Source organism: Linepithema humile, chromosome 7 (genome assembly GCF_040581485.1).
Source record: "Linepithema humile isolate Giens D197 chromosome 7, Lhum_UNIL_v1.0, whole genome shotgun sequence".
NCBI lineage: Eukaryota > Metazoa > Arthropoda > Insecta > Hymenoptera > Formicidae > Linepithema > Linepithema humile.
Genome location: NC_090134.1, coordinates 3,192,626 through 3,217,287, shown reverse-complemented (window position 1 = coordinate 3,217,287; position 24,662 = coordinate 3,192,626). Strand labels below are relative to the sequence as shown.

The following is a 24,662-nucleotide window of genomic DNA, read 5'->3' as shown; positions in this document are numbered from 1 at the left end:
GCTATCGACGACGGTGTTTCGAGTTCCACACGGTACACCGAAGTGAAATAGCTTATTTAATTATTATTAATTCTACAGAAGCGCTTATTGGCGAAAATAATTATCTCGAATGACACGTAGCGTTTTTAATAAATATTAGAAATAAATAACATTTTTTGAATTATTTTAAATTATAATGATTATAGCAATATTCTGATTCAAAACAAATTATCGCTAATAACATTTGCTGTAAGATATCAAAATAAATTAATTTATTAGTATTAGGTTTTTAAATATTTATAACTAAATTGACTTGTAACGAACTCTTTTCTCTTTATCTATTTATTTATTTATTTCTCTGCAATTTTACGAGTGATATATTGGCTTTCAATTCGATCGTAAAGAGCAGATAATGCAGAATGAATGTCGCGACGCAACAATGTCAGGCCGTTGATGAGGTCTTTCGAAGTCATAAGAGCTGCACGCGTGTAAAAAGGTCGAGCCGTCTGTTAAGCGATGCCCGGACGAGTCTGCGACGGGTCATTTACAAAAGTGGGCTGAATAATTTTGTTAGAATCACTCCAGCTGGTCGACCAGCCGACTGGCTGGTTGGCAGGTTGACTGTTCGTGACTCGAGCCGTTGCCATTATTCAAATGGGAGATTAAGCGAACTCCTCGACTTTGGGTTTAATCTTACTTTCTTTTCACGGCGGCCTCCGCTTGGCGTAACACTTTTTACGCGGCTCGTTCGTACCAAGGGTGCCACTCCGCGTCGCATTTTATTCCTCTCTCCCTCATTTCCGCGTTTGTCCGGACTTAAACAGCGCCATTCCGGCCCCCTTTTGACACTCACGTTTACACGTACCGCTTTTTCCCGTCGTCCGTCTTCCCTCCGCGCTTAGCACACGATAAATTATGTTTATTCCACCGCTCCTTTCATCTCAACCTTCGTCTTCAATTCGATTCCCGTCTAACTCTGCTATTTTCGCACCTTTGCTTACTCCGCACTTTATCGCGAGATGTAATTAACGACGTTAATTTAGTTGTTCCGTCTCGCAGGGAACTTTGTCCTTGTGACGTAATGAAATCTCAGAATCCCTTCGGACCTGCAGGTTTCTCTCATTTTCTTTCTTCTTAGCTTTTTGCCAGAGTTATCGCCAAGATTTTTTCTCGCCTTTATCGCATGGAAACTTTTTTGTAGATCTGAGGTTAATAGTTTCTCGTACTGCTATTTTATGCGGTGTACAAATTTCTTGTATTTTTTTTTTTTTTTTTTTTTTTACATAATTTTTAAATTTATATTAAGCAGATCTTTAATATTAATATACATAAATAGCGTTTAAAGAAACGATTTAACATCTAAACTTCCAACCAAGTTTTTCAAGTTTTAAAAAGGAATCATTTTCCGATTAGTCAAGAAATGTCCATACATCAAAAACAAAGAAAAAAGCTTAAGACACTTTGCTTAATTTTTAAGATGTTTGATCAACGTTTTTAAACGCAATCTTATTGCTAGCTCAGTGCCGAAAATTTAAATTTTATTTCCAAGTTTCAGTCGCAATAAATTTGTCTCCGATCTTACCATTTATTCGGTGTCAATTTGTTTCCGAACGATCTCGACCTACGATCTGTATTTATCTGTTCGACCTATCCGAAAGGATTCGCTCGGCCCTGTCGCTTCGTGTCCCTCGCACTTTGCGAGGTGGACATTGTTGTCCCTTCGGCTCGACCCTCTCACAGTAGTTTACGGTCCCCGGGGTGAGTTTAACGACTCGCACGTCGATCTCACCGTGGAGCAATCTCCTGTCTCGCTTCTCGGCGAGACTCACACTTGGAAAAGCCCTTCCCCGGTCATTAGTCCGCTCGACTCGAGATTTGAATCGCAAAAAGCGCGATACGCGCGACCATGTTGTGTTTTACTCGCGCGACACGTGCGAGCGTTACACGTCGGCGAATTAATCCACGTCGCTGTGATCCCGAGATTAACCCCTTGAGACCCGGGGCTACAGTTTTTGTGAGATCCGTGTAAAAATTGTTTCAATATATTTAGGTCGCGAATACAAGGTAGATTAAAATTGCCATTCCTGCTAATTTTTTTGTATAAATATAAATCTTTGTTTATGTAAATTTCGAAAGATAACATTATGAATTTTATACGAAGCACGTACTTTGATTCATCAATCGTATCCGTATATATAAAAAATTTAAAAGAATGACAGATCTATTCAGTTAAGCTCAAATAAGCTCAAAATATAAAATCTGGATATGAAGCCTAAAATAAAAAATTCCTGTAAAAATCTATTTACCATTTCAACAAAAATTAATAACTATTTGATCATTATAGTTATATATTAAAATAAACATGTTATTCTAATATTATATAAATGTATATATAAATGTATATATAAATATTAATATTTGAACATAAACTTCAATAAAATATCAAATATTGGCCATATTAACGTTATTCGCACCACATTGACACATAGTTGATCATAATCGCTGCACACAATTTTCATTTGTAAAAGTTATAAAGATTATTCCAAGTCGTAAAGTTCAATCAAATTATCCTGTATATTCCGCGCGAAGAGGAGGAAAGAGAGTCTATCCGATAATTTTAAATGCCGGGCGCACGCGTTCGCCATACGTGCCGCGATTTCACAATCAGTCGGTCTCGTCTCGGCTCCGAGACGAGAAGAGATTCTCGTGGCGACGTCCTGGGCCACGTCTCGGGAGAAATCTTATCGGATATCTATGCCAAGGTGCCTACCGTCTGCTCCTGAATGGATCCCCGGAGTGGCGGCGGCGACGGCGGAGGGAGCGGCTTCGACTTCCTTCTCGCGAATCGGCGGAATTCTTGGCTGTCCCCCCGGTCGTCCTAACTTTACGGGAGAACCGGCGTCGCGACGGAGCTGCCCTTCCCATCTTCTCACTTCCCCCCGCGAGATTTCGTGATGCAATCTTGGATTAAGATTCTACTCGCATACACGTGTAGCCCCGCGCCACTTGGAGTTCACATGTGTTCGCACGCGCAGCTCGGACTATTCGCACGTTGCACACACAAGGTGTCTCGGAAGTCGTTTCTTTGGCTGACGAAAGGTTTCCTCGGTGAATTCGAAGTAGATATCTTCTTCGACATGGGAATTCCATTGCAACATTTCTTTTTAAGAATATTTAAGAATATTTAATGTAAAATTTACAAAAATTTATGCATATAAACGAACTGATGAGAGAAAGATATTTTATCTTAGAAGAATATAAGGCTTGCGATTTCATCGAATTTCATCTTGCAGATAATTTCTGCACACGCCAGTTACATCAACTGCGATCGAATGTCTGCTGAATACAAAAATAGAATTGTATTAAGAAACTCAGTGATGGAAATGTAAAAATATTTCTTAATCGTCATACGTACGTTTCCTGGCGCATTTATTATATTTTACATGTATACACATCGAAATACGCGCGCGTTCGATTAAATGTAGTACCGACGGGCAGATTGCTTGTTATTAAACACGCAATTGGTTTTCAAACTCGTTATTAAAGAGCGCGTGTGTGATTTTCTCTTCGAACAATTTTAAATTCAACTTTGCCCGTCGATCGTAAAGAGTGATTGGTTTGAAAACGTTTTGAAATATCGCCACAACGACGAAATGGAAATGTACCGGCGTTGGTTTGCAAGGTAAATAAAAGTATCACGCAGCAATGCTGCTAATTGCGACAATTCTTCGGGTGTGCAAATTACCACGGCAAAACTGCATAATCATCATCGCGCGGTATCTAGACGGTGGTTCCAGCGGGAAATATCTGGAATAATCGCAATATCGCCGATTTGTTATCTCATTGATTTATGGTACCGCGAAATTTCTCTGCGTGGAGCCTGCGAGAGGCAGACCAGATCGAATTTTCAAATTATTCGCCGCCGGCACTCGTTAATTGAGTGATTTCTTTTAATGGACTGTATCGTTAAATTGTTTCCACGTACCGCTTATATGTAGATGATAAAACAGAAGAAATTAGTAGCTATATATAATATATGAAACGTAATAAAAAATTATTTTAAAAACTTATGGAAACTCGTAATAAGAGGGACATTAAGGAGTAAATTTTGTTAAAATTTGTAAAGCAACGTACGTTTAGAACCATCAAACTGTTGCGGGACGAGTTTCTTTTTATTTTACATAGTTTCTGATTTTATTGAGTGAATACATCCTCGGGACATATTTTCTATATATTCGAGTAGTATAAAAAAATACGTTAGAACTATTTTTTTATAAATATTTGACATCTAGAAAATATTTTCAGAAATATTTTATTTCTTCTGTAAACAGTATAGGTTTTTTTTCACTCTATTGAGAAACAATGAATTATTGCAAAAAATCTTTTACACATACAATACAAGATTTCAATGGATACGTGTTGCCTGTACTTTATCTCAAAATTGATATTGTCGGATTTTACTTTTGGTTTCTTTTTTTTTAGCTGGAAATAATACAATAAAAGGCATAAAATATGATTGTGTTTTAAAAATTCAATTTTAAAAGAAATTAGGAAATATGAGTCTCGCTTCCAATCCTCGTTTCTTATATTATTAAAAAATGGCGAATTTGCCGAAAATTGACTTGGGTCTTCCTGAGCCAGGTACGACAAGCAGTACGCAATCCCCGGAGGAGCAATCGTGCCGGGGAAGCATCGTACGGTTGACGTACGGTCGGTCTGGGTGCCAGGATTCACCGCAGTTAACTACCCGCGGCGATAGGGGCGGGTGGCACGAGAGTTAACTTGGCGCGACCGAGGGCGCGCGGTCCGGTAACGTATGCGTCCATCGCCCGACTTCCTGGCGATGCGTTACCGCCGCTTCTTGCACACGCTTCGCGTCGGCGTATATCAGTGCTCCTTTCGTACAGCGATAATGACGACCTCCGCCGAATATGAGAATGGAAACTGATGCAATTTTAATGAGACTTCGATGTTATTGACGGAAAAATGCTCTCTAAAATCAATGCGTAAGTGAAAAAGATTGATTAATTATTTGTGCGATCACACAAAAATAAATATTAATTCAATAATAATTTATTGTTCTATCCGGAATGCAAAACAATGCAAACGTGTTGATTCGCATTTTATTTAAAATTGATTTGTATCCATAAATAGCTGCAGTAACTTCCTTAGATTTATTCTCTCTGTATCGAAAATTAAGTATACTAATCTGTCACAATGTTTGTCCCCGATGACATCACGACGCATATATCGTGTGGAAATTGCAAGCGGTCGGGCACCTCATCGACGTACAGATATTGCGGTCACGTCTTTTCGCACAAAACTGCATTTTTATCAGGATATTCCCAGGATGGTCTGGGTATCATGATCGACGGACTCGTATTACTCGTTTCGATCGCGTATCGTATTGCCCGTCAAGTAGCGCCCTTCAACTATGTTACCATTAAAACAGACAGTTCTGGGTGAACTTTCGTGACTAGTTGTATAATTTCGAATTACATTTTTATCATCTGAATATTGGTATTAATTCTGTATTAGTATTAATCGTAAGGCAAAACCTTTTGACCAAAAATATGTTTCGTCCAAAATCGAAGATTATGGATCGTTGCCATCGAAATTGTATATTTCTGCCACAATTTGGTAAGGCTATAATTTATTGTTCCGGAAGAATAATTATCTCTCGAGTCGATTCATTTAACGGCTAATATTAAACGATTAAATATTAAACCACAATCGGTCTGGTTGCAATTAACAAATTAATTAGACCGTATGATATTTGGTCTTTAATGTTGCTCCAATTTTCGGCACACTTTCTCGCGTAACACATGGCGGAGCTTCTCGTGCTTTTAATTAGCTTTAATATCTTCCGGTGCCGCGCGCCGGTTGCCATTAAATATCACCGCTAAATATAACCGAGATAAAATTCGATGTGTATTACGCGCAAATTAGCCGCGCCGCCGCTTTCGTGGTGCGCGATGCGCACCTGCGGAGCACTTCGTCACGACTTTCTGAAGTGTAAAATTGTCACCGAATGAAATTCTCAGGTTTTCGCCGACGAGTCGTGAAATACTCCGAAAAGAGAGAGAGAGAGGGGGGAGGGGGAGAGAGGGGGAAGAGGATGGTATAAGAAGTACTGTAAAGGGGCAGCAAATTTCCGAGTTTAAAGTTTCTTGCAAATCAGGTGCTTCGTAGTCGGCGGTTGCCGGATTTTCTAGGACGGCCCGTCTACGATTTGAAAGTGCAAGAAAGAGCGGCCGAAGAAAAGCTCGAAGTTAGAAATAAATGCAAAGAGCAGCCGCCGTTTCTTTTATTCCACCTTTCTAAAGCGCCTTTTATGCGAGCGATGAGATAAATGAAGAGTATGGAAAAGAACAATGGTAGCCTCCCGCAATAGCTGTCAATGGAGTTGTTCGATTTTGAAAGTTTACAAAAGCATTGACTAACAAAATAGAGGCAAAACTTACTCTTATTACGATACGGTGTTTATTATTCGTTATTAATTTGTATCTAAATGCAGAAATATGATATGGCTGAGTTATCTGATATAATAAATAATAAAAATTAATGAATAAATGCGCATGTGTGTGGAATAATTTTAATAATAATAGCAAAGAATAATAATAACATCTGTTTTATATATTACTTTATGTTCAAGTAAATTACAAATTAGCACTTGCTCAAAGTGCAAATACTTTTCAATATTTTAAATATCTTTACAAATATTTACATGAGAATTAACATTATCTTTCTCGATACGATATGTGTGATAATTTTGAGATATAACGTTATTACTGCCTGACCGGGGCAAAACTTATTTCAAGACTATTCACTCTTAATCTCGTGTCCTAAATTATCTGTCATCTTAAAATTATTGGAAGAATTAATATTTTGTGTGAAGAAAACGTTTCGGACCAAGATGAAGTTACGAAGTTATAAAGAGTGCGAGAGATCGCGGTTTCATTTCGGTCGGAATGGATGCGCGACGTGCCGCGGCGGTTAAATTAAAACGGCGTGAGATAATTTTGCACGAGGAAAAGAGCGTTTCGAAAATATATGTCGTTCTTGCCGGAGATATTCCGCCGCGCGTCCATTATTTCGAAAATACTCCGCTTTCGTATCCTCCCGATGTTATACGTGCGGATGTACACGTCTTTTGTTGCGTTATCATTAAACTTGCAAGCGCGCACCGCGCCTTTTCTTCCCGACTTCTCTCCTGTCTACCAGCATCCTGCCTATTTCTTTCCCCGTCTTCGACCGTAAACAGAATGAAAGTGGCGGTAGAAAAGCGAGTAGGGATAAATAGGGCCGAAGAGACGCGCGCTGAGATACGGCGTCGCCTTTCACCCTTTCTTTCTTTTCTGCCGCCGTCTAGCTCCCAGATGGGAAGGAAAGAAAGAGGGGGGGAAAAACCGAGGGAAAAGTACATGCATTCTTCCGTTGCGGTCGCGGTGCGAAAAGTGGGGGGGGGGGGAGAGACAAACTGGAAGAAAATAATATGGTAGCGAATGCAGTGCGACGCATCGTTGCTCCGTCTATCCACGCTTCTCTAGCCATCTAAGCTTCCCACTTCTTAGTCTAACTTCTTTGAGCGATTTGTCACATTCTTTCTATCGCGCTATGGAAATATTTTTTGCACCCCCTCCTCGCTCGAACCTTTTTTCTCATTCATAGCAGGCGATGTAATCGCCTTTTCGATCGAATGTGTAATGATAAAAATATTTACATGCACATTCTATTCATATTTATTTAAACACAAATTTACGATGCGATAAAAAGATGAAAAATATCCAAAAACTTTGCAAGTGTAAAAATAAATTCCTTTCCAAGTCGTATCGGTTTATTTCGAAAAGAAAAATAATAAATACGTTTTGCATCTGTTTTGTCGTCATAAACCTCGGAATTCGTTTTTTATAGTGCTAAGAGAACGCACATGTATTTCCAATATGAAAATATTTGTGACAATCGTGGTATTTACAGTATTTTTCATATCAGCCCTTAAATATTTACATATACGATAGAAAAAAAATTCACTACTTTGTGATCGATCTTCCATATTTCACGTATCTCGACAAAACGCTGTGTCTCTTCCTTTTGCTTTCCTTCTGCTGTATCCAGCGAACCATGCGATGTCCTATCCCTTCCTTCGATCTTCCCTTAGCTCTATCTTCGATCGTTCTTCCGCTTTCATCCGACCGTTTCTCCCATTCGAATCCTTGCTCTTCGCTCTCTCACATTTCTCGCAGTCACACAGCCGTCCGCGTCGTTCTCCCACTCCTCCCCCCGCCGCCTTTCGTTCTTTCCGCGCGCACGTGACGCCGACGCTGTTTGCCGAACTCGTGCATTCGCGTTTTCCTCATGGGTCACCGAGCATTCGATAGAGCCTGGTCGAACCTCCGGTCGGCCGAGGTTCCCGCCGCCCTTCCTTCGTTCACCCCCTGTCCGTTTCCTCTCCCTTCCTCCCTTCCCCCCCCCCCCCCCCCCCCCCACCTCTTTCCACCAGTCGATTCTCCGGTAGCTGCCCCAATCGCGGACGCCACCGACATCCCCCGTTCCACTCATCCCCCTCGTCGTCCCACGAGAATTGGAAATCAATTTAGGAAAACGGTAATAAACGGACGCCAGCGTACGGTCTATGCTCCCGGCGTACGCGGTCCGCATCGCACCGCTTGCGGGAATCATGCGGCTTCCGAATGGTCTCTTCCTGCAAGCCGACGGTGCGGCGAGGCGTTGTGCGCTTTCGATTTTCCCGGAAACTTTCCCAGTCACGCTGCGACAGTTCGTTTCAGACGAAAACGGCTCATGAAATAATTATTTCGAGACCGACTGGCTCAAAGGTTTGTAACAGAAGGCCCCGTCGAGTGCGGTTCGGTTTAGCTCAGTAGAGTAGATATACTCAGCGAAGGATCACTGAGTTGTTAATGATGAATAATCCATGAGTATCGAGTGATCCAGAAAACGAAACGTCAAGATGACATTGCTCGCAGAAATAATGATAATACTGGTTGATAGTCGTTGAAGCAAATTATTTATTCACGCGAAGTGCAGGAAGTCAAGAAATCATACTTGACGCTTCAACAGATTCATTTCATAACGTTCGAAAAATTTGCTTAATATTATTTGCGCGTTATTAAAGCTCCTCTTTTCTAGATGCGACGTGTTACAGACATTTATAGCAGGTCATCGGTGACGATCTAAGCGGTGTAAAGCGGAAAAAGTTCCGGTGGTAACAGCGTGGCATTAAAGACGTTAAGAACGAATTAACGATTCAGAGAGAGAGAGAGAAGAGAGAGTCCGCGAGCTGAGGATTCATTAATTTTAACGCGACGGATCGCGTATACCTTCCGGACGTCGCTATCCGCTTAGCTCGTTTCTTCAGCGCCGGCCGGGCGGCAAGGTATTACGCTGATTTGAATGGTCGCATTTAGCTGAGCGTCTCGCGAAATGAGTGAGATACGGCACGCAAGATGTATCCCGTGCAGTACGTTATGGCCTTAAACCGCAAAGAGAGGATTTTCCGGGGGGATTCCTGCGGCACACTTTCCACCCTCCTGCTTTGGACCACTTCGCCGCGTAATCCCCTGAATAGTCGAGATAGTAACCGGAGAATATCCCTTTTGCTCGCTCGTACGAGGCGGCCGCCACTGCCTCCGTTTGCACTTTTCAGTAAGGAGAAATTCTTTGAGCGAGAGGAAATTGCGGGAAAGAGCTTTACGGATTGCCGCCGCGCGGCGGCGCCGGGTGTGTAAAATACGGATATAACATCCGGGATAATTTGCGTCCTCGCGGGCACGCACGCACGCTCGCTCGCTGTTGTGTTATTTTTCTGCGACGACTCTGAGAAATCAGCTTAACGTTGCCTCTTGATCTAGTATAACGTGCAGTGACAACAAAAACGTATTTAAAAAATGTTTAATAAAGTCAGACAATTGTCGCTAATGTTCTGCTTAATATCCTCGGGCATTTTTCCATTAAATGCTTCATAAAATAAACAAAAAACAAGTGTGGTAGCAGGAAAAAAAAATTAATTAAAAAAAATTATTAACGATCTATTAGCCAATTACGAACTGACGCTGAAATATCAATCGTACAGTATTAATACATATACGATTTTTTAATTTATTTATGTGTTTATTAACACGATTGTTGATATTTAAAAAAAAAATAAGTTTTTTAATTCGAAAAATTCATATAAATGATTTTAATTTATGCTTTTACTTTTCGCTCTGTTTCTCTCGTCAGCACGTTCTTTTGCGTTTCTTATTCTTGTTCTTCTTCTTCTTTCTCTTCTCCTTCTTCATCTTGAATTCTGCAATTACAATCTTTCCGAGGAAGAAGGTAGAACGAACTAATCATGCCTCTTCTAGCCAGTTTCTTCGCGCCACTTCTTGTAGCAGTCTTATGATTCATTTGTCGTTTTCTCTCCGCGCGTTTCATGATTGCTCCTTCCTCACCGTCCGCGTAGTTTGGCGATTCGCTTTACCCGACACGAAGACAAACGCGCCAGAAGGATAAAATTGAAACAAAGCGCGACCGATCCAATTCTATCCCTAACGAAATTTCACCCTATCGAGGTAAGATAAACGCGTGGAAGCGCCGCCTCGACTGAGGTTCAACAAATTGGAAATCATGACTTCTTGCTTTTGTATCGGATAAAATCTGAAAATACTCGGACAGATAAGATCGTCAAGAAACATGCTTCTCAAATTTCAAGAAACAGCGAGAATAGATACACCTATATCTATCTTTTAGATATCTTGTTTTATGAAACTGCAGGTACAATACTATACCTAATTGGACAGACAAAATATATATCCGCGGCTATATGTACTTAAATTTATTTTAACTTAAATCTGCGCTTGAAAATGGCTGGCAAACTAAGTTTGGTTTGTCATTAATGATCCGAAATGCATGACACATTCGCACTCAATTATTTATAATATAGACTATAATAATTTTATATATCCTTTTAAAGACAGATCTCGTTAAGTGAATCGTAATTCTAAGGAATTCAAAATAGCCATGCGTATTGATCTTTCTAATAAAGCAACTCGTCTTTCTCAATGATGCAGATCAACGGCCGTGTTGATGGGCGCACAACAAATAAGGAAACCGCATAAGCGTTAAAAGATAAATCGATTTCATTCCGCTCCACATTCTCTTGTCTTTCGAAAACCATGGCCTCGCCATCATTTATTTCTGTCAGTCTTGGTAGCAACGTCGGTAATCCGTCGCGTTTGTCTTTGAGGTATAGGCGGTAATTCCGCGCTGAAATGGAGTCGATCTATTTCCGGTTGTCTCGCGTCTCTCATGCGATTTCGACCCTTCGGGAAAGGTACCTGGCCGGTTGCGGGAATTCCGGAGAAATTCTTGAATACCTCGACGGATCCATATGGCTTCGTGAGAGAGTGGAGTAGAGCAGCCAGCCAAGCCGCGGGAGGGGGCTGAGGCAGAACGCGGGGATGCTGGAGAGATCCTCAGGTGGAAAGAGAAGATCTGAAGTACCAGGAGTGCCGGAGTGGAGTGGCTTGGAAATGTATAGGCTGCTCGGCATAGAACCTGCAGCAATTTTTAAACGCACGGAGGAGATATTTTTTATACAGAATGCATTAAGACGGATTACACCGAGAGAGAACTCTGAGAGAACTCTGAGAACTCTGTCTGAGGAACGTCGCTGATTAAAGTACTGTGAGCGACCACTAATTTTTAATCTTTCAATTCTGCGCAGTAAATCTTTATGTTAGCATGTCGTAACGTTCCGAGTAATTTTTCAGCTCCCGGCAAATTTTAATAAATTGGAGGAAAGCTTTTCGCGACATAAATTTTCAAATAATGTCGCTTCCGAATCAATTTCCACTATAGCGCGTGTAGCTTTTGAGAACGTTACGTATATTTTTACCGTACGGCTGCCTGAAAAGCTACCCACTTCCGTGGCAGATGAAGTTAGAGTTATCCTATAGTCACGTCGCATATACGTCTATTTCGCGGCAACAAAGTGCCGATGGCGTTCCCAAGGCGGGCTGATAACCCATCCTTTCTTCCTGCACCTCCTCCCAACGAGTCCTTACTCACATTGGAATATGTAGCGTAACGTTTATTCGTCTTATGTAAATTCTCTGTAAATTGTCAGCTCGCACGAAGCCTTTCCTCTCGCGTTAGTATCGCGACGATTCTATCTTCAGGATATCAACATATCTGGGCGGAGAGACAAACCCACGTTTGATGGTGATACGATTACATTAACGTCGCTTTTCTAACTAACAGAGCGCTGCAGCGGCACTCGTACTCGCGCACGGAAGTGTTTTCAGGTTTACGTTTCAACCGTTTCGCGAATGATAATATTTTCTTTGTTTATTTTACGCGATGTAATATATGTACATCCGAATTTTATCGCGTAAGATTAAAAGCATTAAACAAAGGGACGATACAGTTATGGTGCAACAAAGCGTATGCTACTTTTTGAAGCGTATACCACTTTTTTTTAAAACCCGTAATTGTGTAAGTAAATTACACAAAGTATTTTATTCCACTTTTTTCTACGCTTTTGTATCTTTCCTTTGAGCAAAAAATTCTTTATTTCTTTGTTCCATAAAGCAAATTTTAATTTTAATTATCGTCTTATAAATAATGGAAAATAATAACTTTTATCTATTTCACAAATATTTCTTTTTATTTTAAGAGATTTTAAGAGAAAAACGTTTATGATATTATTTCGTTTTGTTGCATTTTCAGACCCTTTGTTCTCAATACAGGTGGCTTTTAGATGGCGACGACGCCTCGGCGACTGTTGTGTAGTCGTTCACGCGGATTACGGAGATTATCTAAAACTCTTGTTCAAGTACAGGGTAATTAATCGCCAAGACAAATTGCTTATGCTGTCGTTAATGTGAACTATCGGGATTATCCGGAAGTTCCCGCTGACGCACCCGCGCGTTAATTAATCGTTGCAGCAAAAATGCTAGACAACAGTACCCAACTGCACGGCGTTGTTACATGATGAAAGATTGTTAAAGATGCAATATTCTTAATATAAGAAAAAATATAAATCTTGAACACGCATTTTAATAATACTTTTATGTTACTGATAATTAAAATAATAGCGATCTATTATATTAAGAAATATTTAAAAGCTAAGTTTAATCAATCAATGCTAATTTACAATTATTATTTTTACATGTTATATTTTTATTTTCAATAGATTTATTGAAATTGTGGGTAGCATTGTTTTGCTTGATATTATTAAATAAAAATTAATACATAGAATTTACGCAAATTTGCAACAATTTGTCAGCAAATATAAGGAGTTTATTAGTATTTCTTGTTTGTACACAATTATGTGGAAGTTTCTTGGTTCCTAGAAACTTTTGCATAAGTGTGTATTAGTTTTTATCGTTTTGAACACCTGTGTTTACGAGATTTTCTTAGTAACACCTGTAGTAGATGCCGACAACGAGTTCTACCTCGAGAATTTTCTCAAAGTATTTTATTTATGAATGGACGGGCAACATTTTCTATCCAACTATCTCGGAGATTTCACAAAAGTGAATATGCTTTTTCCTTATCTTTTCGTATACAGATTTAGTAATGTTAAGACTGCATAAATCTCGAATATTTCATTGAAACATAATAAAATAAATATTTTTTATATTTCAAATATTCATATTTATTGAATTAATTTCTCTCCAAATTTATTCTATTATAAATATTTTTTATTGAATATATATTCAATAATTAAAAAATCTCTAAATAAAAATACAATCAAACGTAGTATTTAACAACATTGCATAATTAATTAAAAATTTTAAGATTCTCAAAACATCCGAATCGCACATTCCAGAAATTGAGACTCCCAAGATTTTAAAGACATCAAGATCTACCGACAAGCCTGGGAATCTCGGAAATCCGAGGAGTCCGGAATGACATTATTAACGGCAGCCTTTATTAAATTAGAGTTAACAATTGTAATTGACGTGCCGTTCGTTCACGCGCGCGCGTGGGCGCAGAAAGGGAAGCTCATTTCGCAAAATTGCGGAACTTGCGACGCGACGTCCCGCCTGAAATTATTCCCGCCCGGGCTCTTCTTCCCTCGGCAATAACTAATGAGCTGCCTGTCATCGAGAATAATCGATGCGTTCGCGTTATGCTTCCCGAAGACAGAGTGCTCGTGCGCGACTCCGTCGATTTACGAGCTCGCGGAGAGTACAAGTACATTTCTCGTCGACGAGAAAACGACGATGTCGCAGCGTCTTCTTCGGCGATCCCGATGACGACGACACGGTAACCAGCTGATGCACGTGTTACCAGTCTGGCTTTTGTTCGAATAATTTACATTTTCAACTGCGCTTTCGATCAGCCATATCCATCTTCGCGTTTTCGTCAACAATAACTGTTTCTTTCTGTCTGTTTTTATCTACATCTCTTCTTTTTTCGCTGACATTATATTCGTATTCTCATTCGATTTATCTTGCTTGAGTTTTCATAAATGATATCGGTAATCGGATATTACTTAACCTTTAATATAATAAATTGGCAACAATGATGTTAAGGAAGTGTTGTTGACACGAAGAGAAAAATTCAAACTAATTTGACATTTTCCTTGAAACCCAATATTTCATATACATACATTATTCACTTACGTTTTCGTGTCAACGTGATGTATACGAATTATCTTGAATTTTATATTTGATTTTAATAGCTGCAATTTCAACGCTCCGTTTTATTACTTTTTTTCTTATTCTTCTATACTTTATCAACGCTATTAATGCTGTAAATTTATTCACAATATTAATCATGATAAATCTTAACCATTAATGTTACTTCATTTATTAGAATTCCTTACAACATTCTTAATGTTCTTCTTATGCTTGTTTTTCTGATATACAGATCTTATGTTTTCTTTCATAACATGGATCGATTCTTTTATTCATGATTGTAATAAAAGCAAGAAAAATGAATTTCTGCTTTCTTCTTTCATCCTTCTCTACGCTTATTCATAAGATGAATGGCTTTGCCTTGTGGACAGGTTTTGCACAAATCATCTACTAAATTTATAACTAATTCGAGAACGGCTAATATACACAAAACTTTGTCTAAAACAATTATATTGAACACAGAGGAGTGAATATGTTCCGGAAGGAGATATCGATTTATGACAGACATTATAATCATTCGCATCCGATGAAACTGTCACGTTGAAATTCGAAAGAGTCAGAACGGCGAGCCGAATTTTGTATTCGATCATTCCCCGCTCGACTCTCGCAGATCTCTTCGGTTAAGTAGTAATCAAGCTTTGTCGCTCGACAAGCTTTTCGAGCAGGCGGCTCGGGACCACGGAACGGACTTTTTGCAGCGAGTTACTCGTGCGGAGCACGAACCCTGTTATCTTCGGACGTGTCGAGTTACCTCGTTAACCAACAATAGTTCCGACACGAAGGCAGCTCCCTGCTGGTGTGTGCGCCGCCCTCACATTTCTTTCCTCCTTTTCTTCTCCGTTTCTTTTTCTCTCAGGGCCTCCCAGTCGAAACGGCGACTTTTCACTTTACGACGTTGTGCGCTACGTGCGAACGGACGCGGCTCGTCGCACGAAAAATGGACTCGCGGCTGCTTGATGGCCCCTCAGCCGGCGCCGTTATCGTTTCATTCGCGCCGACGTTGACGACGACGCCGTCTTTCACGTGCACCGCCATCGGGTTGCAATGCGATCGAGCGGAATGTTCGCGACGTGAGAAACGTTGGTTATTTCCTAGTTCGAAGGGTCGTTCGCTTTTTTTCTTTTCTTCTTTTTTTTTAAAGAGGCAGCAGCGCGGTTTTCCCATATACATGACGTCTTTTCTCTGCAAGGTGTAGTAAAAATTTTGGTTGCGGTGTCAGTTTCCCTTCTTCGGTAGATTTTGGGAATTTTGCAAAAGAGATGAAATGGTTGATTCTGCTACTATTTTCTTAAACATTTTTATCAATTCTTTAATTCGCAAATGTAAATAGTTAGAAAAAACAAAAGAAAAGCAGTAAAATTTTACTAAAAAAATTAATTTAGAAAAAAATAAAAATAAAAAATAGAAAACTTTCTTTAAAAGACAATGTATCTTACCGTAAAAATTCTCAAAGTTACCAAGGAATATTATTTTCCTGTTTCACACCTAAAAGTAAATCCGCTGCTTTTCCTCGACTTTTTTGGACTCAGTTCAGAGCACATCGCAGAGATTTCTTTGAAATTTACCGCTTTTTCACACGAAAGGTACGTCTTTTTTAAAATGTATATTCTTCTATGTAGAAAGTACTTTCTTCTTGTTGCCTTGCTTTGTAAATTTACGTGTGCGCTGTATTAAAGAGAGGTGTAACGCATCGCTCCGGATCTGATATTTCCTTCAAGCACCGGTATTTTCAACTTATCGTACTTTATACAGTCGGTCGTGGATGATTGATACGACGATAAAAAAAAAAAAAAAAAACGTGATAGCGAGACTGGCATCACTGGCGATATTATTATTGTACAGCCATTTACTTTTGAAGTGCCGTGAAATTTAATGCTGTGTAAATACACATGCTTTCACGGATGAATAATTAGTAACTATATTATTACAATGTTATTTTCTCTTCAAAAGTTTTCCATAAAACGTTGACATGTAAGTCAATACGACCCCGCATATATGCAGACTGTTCGCAAGCCACGTCGACTAATATTTATATGAATAAATATTATTTTCGCGAAAACTTTCCGTTCCTCAAAATGATAAAGCTTTGATTTGATATCAATGTCAACGATCAGAGTGGTTCAATTACGAAGTGTAGCTGAAATACGAATCTTGTATTTCACGCGACTGGGAAATTTATATTCTCCCCGCCCCAGGCCTCTCATTCTTATCGCCCGGTAGAATACCTAATGAGTAATTTACGTCGACCGCGCGCGCGGCCGTTCATCGGCAGTCGTTAATCACGCGGACGAAATATTGTTGTGCCCGCAGATTGGGTGTATTATTCGGCTCAGGCGCGTCATTATTCGCGCGCGGGCCATCGATCGGCAGGCCAGAGGATTATTAAGTATGCGCGCGACAGATTGGACATTACATTCGCATTACGCGATTGTAGCGGCGGCTATCGCAATCATTAATCTATGTGCCGGGCGTTACATCGTCGGCATGGAAAATACCGAACCGGCCGAAACGAGGAGCTGACAGGCTCTGCATATTTCAGCCCTCCGTTTTGGGCGCCCGCTGACTGGCGGCTCTAAAGAATTGATAATGCGAGATCGTTTACGGAAACGTACACCTGAAACGGTTATTATCGGTGGCATTTACGCTCGGGCTAATTGTTTTCATGTCGAGCGTTATCACGTATCGTTACAAAGACCGCTGTTTACGACCGGCCGATTATTCAAATTAATAATGACCGAACGTTGTTGAATTACGGACAAATCATGATCCGCGTGCCCGAATTCTCCAGGATAGCTGCATCAATTATTGTTGCAACATTCCGCAAGCCTTTCCCCGATTATCCCGTGCAATTTTCATGGAAAATCGTAAACGGGAAATCTCCATCCGTAAACCCACCCTCCGCGTATTCTTAATCGTTTCGTCTTTACGAGTCGGCAATTGTCGACGTGCCGGAAACTTAATGCTCAAATCCTGCGTTCCGGCATGTCGGGGCGGACGCAGATGTAAATTGCAGTGATGTAAAGTGTCCGTATGTTGATTACGCTTTAATGACGCTTGCGTTCCGGCAGATTTTAAAAAATGCATTGCGACCCTTTTCACGAAACGCTCCAGACACGGTTTATGTTTCATAGCAGTAGACTGTATATACGACCGGAGGCCTCATCGCGAATAAAACATGACGACCGGCGACGTTTTTCGCCGCAGGAAATAGTTCCGCGTGCATACATCCGGAACGCTTTTATTCGCCAGTGCACGCAAATTGCAAATCTCGCGATCTCTTCTGCGACGCAGAATTTCTCAAGTCAAGAAACTACGAAAGAAAGAGTAACTGCAAATTTCCTGACTAAATAATGCAGATTCCATTAAGTGGCATATATTTTTTTATTCTGTGAAGAATAATATTTAACAATAGTCAAACTGTAAGATTTCTCTAAGATTAAGATAATCGAAAAAGAGAGGAAGTTTGAACTTTGCAATTTGTGCATTTTGCATAATTAATGGTTACTAAAAAATTGTTATCAAGAAATGATCCGATAAAATCGGCGGAAAAAAATACTGCCGAAAGTAAAATTCTCCTGCGGAAAAACCGCACGAGAAATATATACGTATGAGATAATCTAGAGATAAATCTTCGCGGAGTTTCCTTTAGATATGAAAAGGCGTGCGGTTTTACGATGGACATGCGCGCTTCGCGTCCTTCGGGCACTTCAGGAATGCACGAGTACGAATATTTGCAGCTGTCGAGTCGTCTTTGCATGTAAAATTTAAATGTCAATAGGACTCATAATACACCGTACGCAGTGCTATCTATCGAAATGGCAGTACGTTCTTCCCCGTTGCTCTCCTTTAAGTCGTTGTCTTCACCACCTATGACACGTGGAGGTATTAACCGGAATATCCAACGTGTGCACCTGCACCTCCAGGACTCGTAAGAGAGACTCATACTGGCATTCCCATAGAGAAGCGAGAGAGCGAGAGAACTCCTCCGGAGAGTAACGAGAGCTTTTGCAGTTTTACTTCGCGGCGAGCACGTTGCAAGACGACTTCCTCGTGCTGAGTGTGTAACACGAAAGTCATTGTTATGCGATCGTTTCCGAGTGGATTCTACTGCTGGCTTATCGAAAGTCGTTCAACGTCTTTTAGTGACTTCTCGCGATCTTATTCGCGTTTGACGCGTGTTCGGTGACGCGTGCAAGCGGAATTAAACGCGATCGAAATGAATAGCGTCGGAAAAAGACGTAAATGTGAAACACACGAATTATCGTGAAGGAAAATAGGTTTTCACTTCACGCGCACCTCGTAGCGCGAGTTATGCGTATGATATACGAATTTTATCAAATAAAAAATTTTTTGTTACAGAAAAAAGAAAAAAAATTGAAATTTGTTAAAATGGGACAGTGTAAAATGGAAAAAAAGCTTATTGTTCAACAAGTTGACAGCGCTTTGTTCCTAAATTTCACGAATTTCACGAGCATTATCCGCCGCGGGACAATATCTTGTTGTACTTGGCGTAGAATGAAGGGATTTCCTTCCGCCGATTGTAATCAAATACTCGTTCGACCACCCACGCCGTCGCGACGCTCGCGTATTCATATCTGGTCTGGATCGACGCCAAATCGAGAGCTCTCAAACGCTCGTCGTAAACAACCACCTAAGATTGATAACGCTTTCATATGCCACCCTTGAATGACAATCCAGACCAACGTACGCCCATTTTTCTTTTGCGTTTTTTTTTTACGATTTACTTTCTTTTTCACTTTGCCCGTTCAGGATGACATGAAATGCGATTGGAAGCGCATGATAAAATGCGATGCAATGCGATATTTCGTATAACAGACGCGAATAAACGCGGATGTCTACACAGTTCTAAAAAAATGATGAATGAATAAGTGCAAGATATTCTAGAAAACATTAACTGCATATTTCAAAACGTTCACATTCACGTCGCATTCAATTTATCTAGTCATTAGCCGTCTAATTTGAAGGCAAAAAAGCAAGTGTTTATCTATATTAAACTATAAAATTGTTTATAAATAAAGAAAATGTCAATATATATAATTATTTTAATTTTCTGCTGTCTGCCTCAAAATTGTGTTGCCTTAGAAGATTTGGGCATCTAACTTTCTTTCCTTTTCCTAACTTTCTACTCTCCTTAACGATAAGGAGTAAGCTAAGGATAAAGTTTAGGGCTTAATGTAGGATAATTCTTAAACTGACTTTTACACTAAACTTCATTCTAAGCTCAGAAAGCAGATTTAGCGTTTCTGATTCAACTGTTAAAGCTTCTCCCCCAAACTCCGAGATTATGTGTGGCTGCTTTCGCAGGAAAGTGGGATCTCGTAACAATTTCAATTTGATTTCTAAATATGTCGGATTTGAGTTGCTTGATTCCCTTCTCGAATTGCAATCATAAAGAAAGCGTCGAATCTTTCATTACGTTTTTACGCGCATTAAAGTCGTAAGCTTGTAATATTCAGTAAGAATAGTGAATGGAATCTCTTGAAGAAATACCGGAGATATTCTCTGTTGGCGAAATCACGTTTCACCGCGCAATAACACACCGTGATGGCCACTGAATTAAACGTCTCATAAACGTGCGATTGAACTCGATCGTTATCGCTTTATCGGTGGCAATAAACGTGCAACCCATCTGTCCTAGATATTTCGGATTACGAGCTGCTTTACTCGTTACTCTTCTTACGACCACAACAAAAATGTCCAAAAATATTTATAACGTTCTCTTTTTTTTTCGCAGAAAAAAAGTTTGACATCAATTTCGATATCATTGATTATTCTAAAATAAAAGCTTCAAATAAAATATATCTATAAACCTGTATAACTATGATCACTAGCGGATCCTGATGTCGATAATAGGGGGGGTTTTGACCTACTTTAATGCATTTTTACCAAACATGGACAATACAGGCGCGCGCTACGCGCGCGCACTTATTACGGTAATTTAATAATTAAGAAATCTAAATATTTTAATAAATTTTTTTAATTTTAAATAACCGTCAAAATAACCTTCGCTCTCAATCTATCAAACTATCAGAATAATCGCGATAACCAATCAGCGTCGCGGAAAAGCGTCAACAATACTTTCGATACATTCGAGTATCGATCTTTCATGCCTTTTTTAAGAGTGAATTCTTGAAACGGATTCAGCAAAATTGATTTTTTTTTAACTTGGAAGGGGGGGGGGGTTTAACCCCAAAACCCCCTCCCTCAGGATCCGCTAGTGATTATGATTAATTTGATAAATAATTCGTCCGTGCTCATTCACAATCGCTTCTAAAATCTCGCATCGACGGGAAATGAAAAGTGACGTATGTCACTATTTTTTTTCTCTTTCATGGATAACAATCGCACAGCTTTCACGGGATTGCGGTTACTCCCCCCCCCCCCCCCCCCCGTATGAACCCGGTTCTCGACATCTTATTTCCGCGCCGTCTGAAAAATGACCGGTGACTTCCGCACACTTTTCCCGGGACATGTCGTCGTTTTTAAAGGGCGCGGATAGAAAAAAAGCCCGGTCGACGTGACGCAGTCCGTGACACTGTATCACCCGTGACTGCGAGGGCTCACGGAGACGGTAGATCTATTCTCGCGGATATTCTTACGGAGTAAACGAAGTTTCTTTGGGGAACAAACGAATGCTGGGATTACTGTCGCAGACATCGCATATCCTCTCACAGTCGAGTGGATCCGCTTCCACTCCTCACGTTCGCGTTGATCTGACAAAATGCCGTGCGCTCGCAATCTTGAAATTATACTGTCTTCGAGTTGATATTTTGAATTATTGTAATGTCTGTAAAAATGTGGAAGTAGAAATTTCATTCCTTCATTTCTGTGTAGCTTATATTGTTCGCATTAAAATAAATTCTAATACAATACGCGCTATTATATTCTTTGTGTCTTTCATGAGAGAATATTGAATTCATCGACATTATTGTATAACTAAATACCGTTTTTTATGATAAAGTTCTCTGCAGTTTACAATCAGTAATTGAATACGTTAGTGATATAAAATCGTAATTGGTCTAAATAATATTATTTCAATATATTGAAGATTTAATAGCGCTTTTTATCTGTTTGATTGTGAATTTCATTTCTTACGATTCTTACGATTTCCTGATATAATATTTATCTTCTAATAATATAATTGCAATTTAATCGAAGTTCTTTGCGTTATTAGTTCATCGGCCGGCTGCAATTAATCTCTTTTTATCGACTTTTTCGTAGCGGGAAAAAGAAAATCTAACGCGCATTTTCCGCAATCGATCACACGCAACGCGATAAAGGACGACTTTGCGCGCCGCGATAATTTCATTAATGCTTATACCTCATAAGCTTCTATAATTATGCACTCCTAATGAATATTTCGAAAATTAAGATCACATCACTATCTTTATTTCATCGTGCGAATTAGAGCTAGATGGTGGTTTCTCCTCGGTTGTTTCTTCGAATAATCTTTCAAAGTCGTCTAATTGAACGTTAGACAAACGCATTCGCGATGCGATCTCAAGCAAGCACACTCGCCTCGCTAAACTTTAATGCCTCGCCTCGATAACCGGCAGGCACTCGCACTCGCACTCGAGGGCTTCCGACTTAAGTACCACTAAATCGATTACCGGCTTATGGTTGTAACGTTCCGCTTCTCTACGTGGGACGTCTTCGGCATCCATTGCCGACGCCGGCGACGACGACGACGACAACGTTCTCATCTCCTCGTTCCAATCCGCATTTCATTACGCGGCTGGAATAATGGGTCCCGTATTCTAACTGGATTAAAACTTAAGATTGCCCGACCGAAGAATATCGAAACTTTCAGATTCGATACGTGCGCCGTACGATCAAGATTTGAAGGGAATTTTAATCGGTCTGCTGTCAGCTAAATAAAAGAACGCGTATTGTTGCTGTCGTACTAATAATTGTTCAATTGTGTGCTAAATCACTTTTTCCTTTGTAATTGTTTTTTTTTTTTTTCTTTTGTCTTTTCGCAACTTTTGTAACAGTTCGTGGCTTTCCAAGTCTCTTGCAATACAGTTTGTAAAAGGTATATCCACAAAATTTTATATACGAAATAATATAAAATGTAAAGAATTTATATGATTCTATTTTTCACTCGCCAAGTTCCAACATTATTCTCAAAGATATATTTCTAACTTATACCGTTATACGTCTGCCATAATGTCTTTCTTAAAAGATGCAGGAGGTTTTTAAACTTTTAACTCTTTCTAAAGTAATATTGCACACATCCTTCCCCTGGATAAAGTTCCTAATTTATATGTTATTTTCTTCCGTTTTACTTTTGTTATGAAAAATGTCTCAAAAGTCTCCCATCTATCTGCTATTTTATATAAATCCTTTTTATGCAAATCCTATCTGGATCAATATTGTGCCATGAATACATACGAGACGAATCGGTTGCGCTTTGGGAACCGCTGATGATACATTCGCATCATGCGCGACACGTCGCATCTTGTTTTACGTTGCTTATTAGCTTCATGCACACGCTCACTTTAATTTCCGACGCCAAGAAGCAACAGGATGCTTGGGAAATTGCAGACGGAGTTTTCTTTTCGTCTTTAAGTCGGCACGCGTACACGCGGCATAATAATATGTACGCGAAGCTACGCGAGGAAAAACAATTCACAGTAAAACCGCGGTGACCATTATTCCATTATTTCTCCGGGAGAACCGGCGCACGGCTAACCTGCGAACGGAGAGATCGCGCTCGCCATGTAAACCAAAGCCGCCGCTATCTATTCTTAATTATTTTATCAAAGATAATTCCGGAAATTAATATTACCAACGAAATTATCATACGTTTTCAACTTACCACCGCCGCTACGCCGCAACGACTCCGCGTTCTGAAACCACCTGTAACATTAGAAAACACGGACATCAAAACAGTAACATCGATAAATGTATGCAAGCGAAATCTAGAACGCTGCTTTTAGATCAATACCGACTCAGCTCTGCGCGAACATTCTTTTTAGAACTCGACTAACGATGTTGTCAGCTGAAGCGATTGCTTTTCTCTTTTAAAAGAAATAAAACCGAGAAATACAGAAATTATAATTCTTATCGAAATACCATTGTAATAGGAAAATTGAATTTCTAATTAAAAATATGAAAACAAGTTTATCGAAAAGCTGCTTCTGCAGCTTAATCAAGTTTGCACATTTCATAATAAATCATATTTCTGTCAGAAGACGACAGTAATAACGATCGCGCTAAGTAATGACGACGTAATTCTTCCGATAATTTTCTTTGCGCGTGCTGCTTCTATTTAAAACTATTTTAGGATATTGTGAAATATTGTGGAAAACATATGAGAGGTCTAGATGCAAAAAATTCAAAATTTCCCATTTTAAAACACGGGTAAAAAACTGCAAGAAAAATATAGAATTTACTGGATTTTTTACTTAAACTTAATTTAATTACATTTAATTTTTATACGGTCTTCTTTCTCTTAATTTACAGATTGCGGCAATATCCTGTATAATTCAATGTTAAGAAAATGATGTTAAGAAATGTCAGTTTTGCATCTAAGTCTCTTGTATGAGAAATCCCGCACACCAAACACAATTTCTTCTACATAAGTGCTTCTCGTAATGTGAATCGAGAGCAAGACGCAAGGATCAGACGCGATGGCATTTAAACTACCGCCGTGGAGCGATGATGACGCTCGTCACCCGATGAATTTTCTTCTCTTGCATACAGAGAATCGCTTGGTGCAGCCCGCTGTACGCGCGCGGGCGCGCGTACATATGTGCGCAGGCAATCACCTTAATGATAATTTACGATCGGGGGCATAAACGTGTCCCGGGCTGGAATTGATTTGTTTACTCCCGGAGGAAGATCCTCACACGATTCCAGATCGGCGCGCACGGGTGGTCGCAGCCGCCGCGGCCTGTCCTTCCACCGCGGCCCTCTTGTCTCTCTCGTTGCTCTCTCCGTTTGTTTATTTTAACTCTCTGAGAAGTTACGATTTTTAACGTCTTCGTCTGCGGCCGCCACCGCCGTGGC

General features: G+C 39.9%; 1 protein-coding gene and 1 long non-coding RNA gene across 3 annotated transcripts in view; one reads left to right on the top strand and one right to left on the bottom strand.

Moving 5' to 3' along the window:
• The window catches only part of LOC105668497 (uncharacterized), a 238,541-nt gene that overhangs the window by 12,061 nt on the left and 201,818 nt on the right, over positions 1–24,662 (bottom strand). The window contains exon 6 of the long non-coding RNA XR_001100114.2: positions 23,470–23,510. This is a non-coding gene — a long non-coding RNA (uncharacterized lncRNA). The remainder of the gene's footprint in view (positions 1–23,469; positions 23,511–24,662) is intronic.
• Positions 1–24,662, top strand: part of vn (membrane-bound neuregulin protein vein) — a 309,296-nt gene that overhangs the window by 84,032 nt on the left and 200,602 nt on the right. The gene's annotated exons all lie outside the window — the stretch shown is intronic.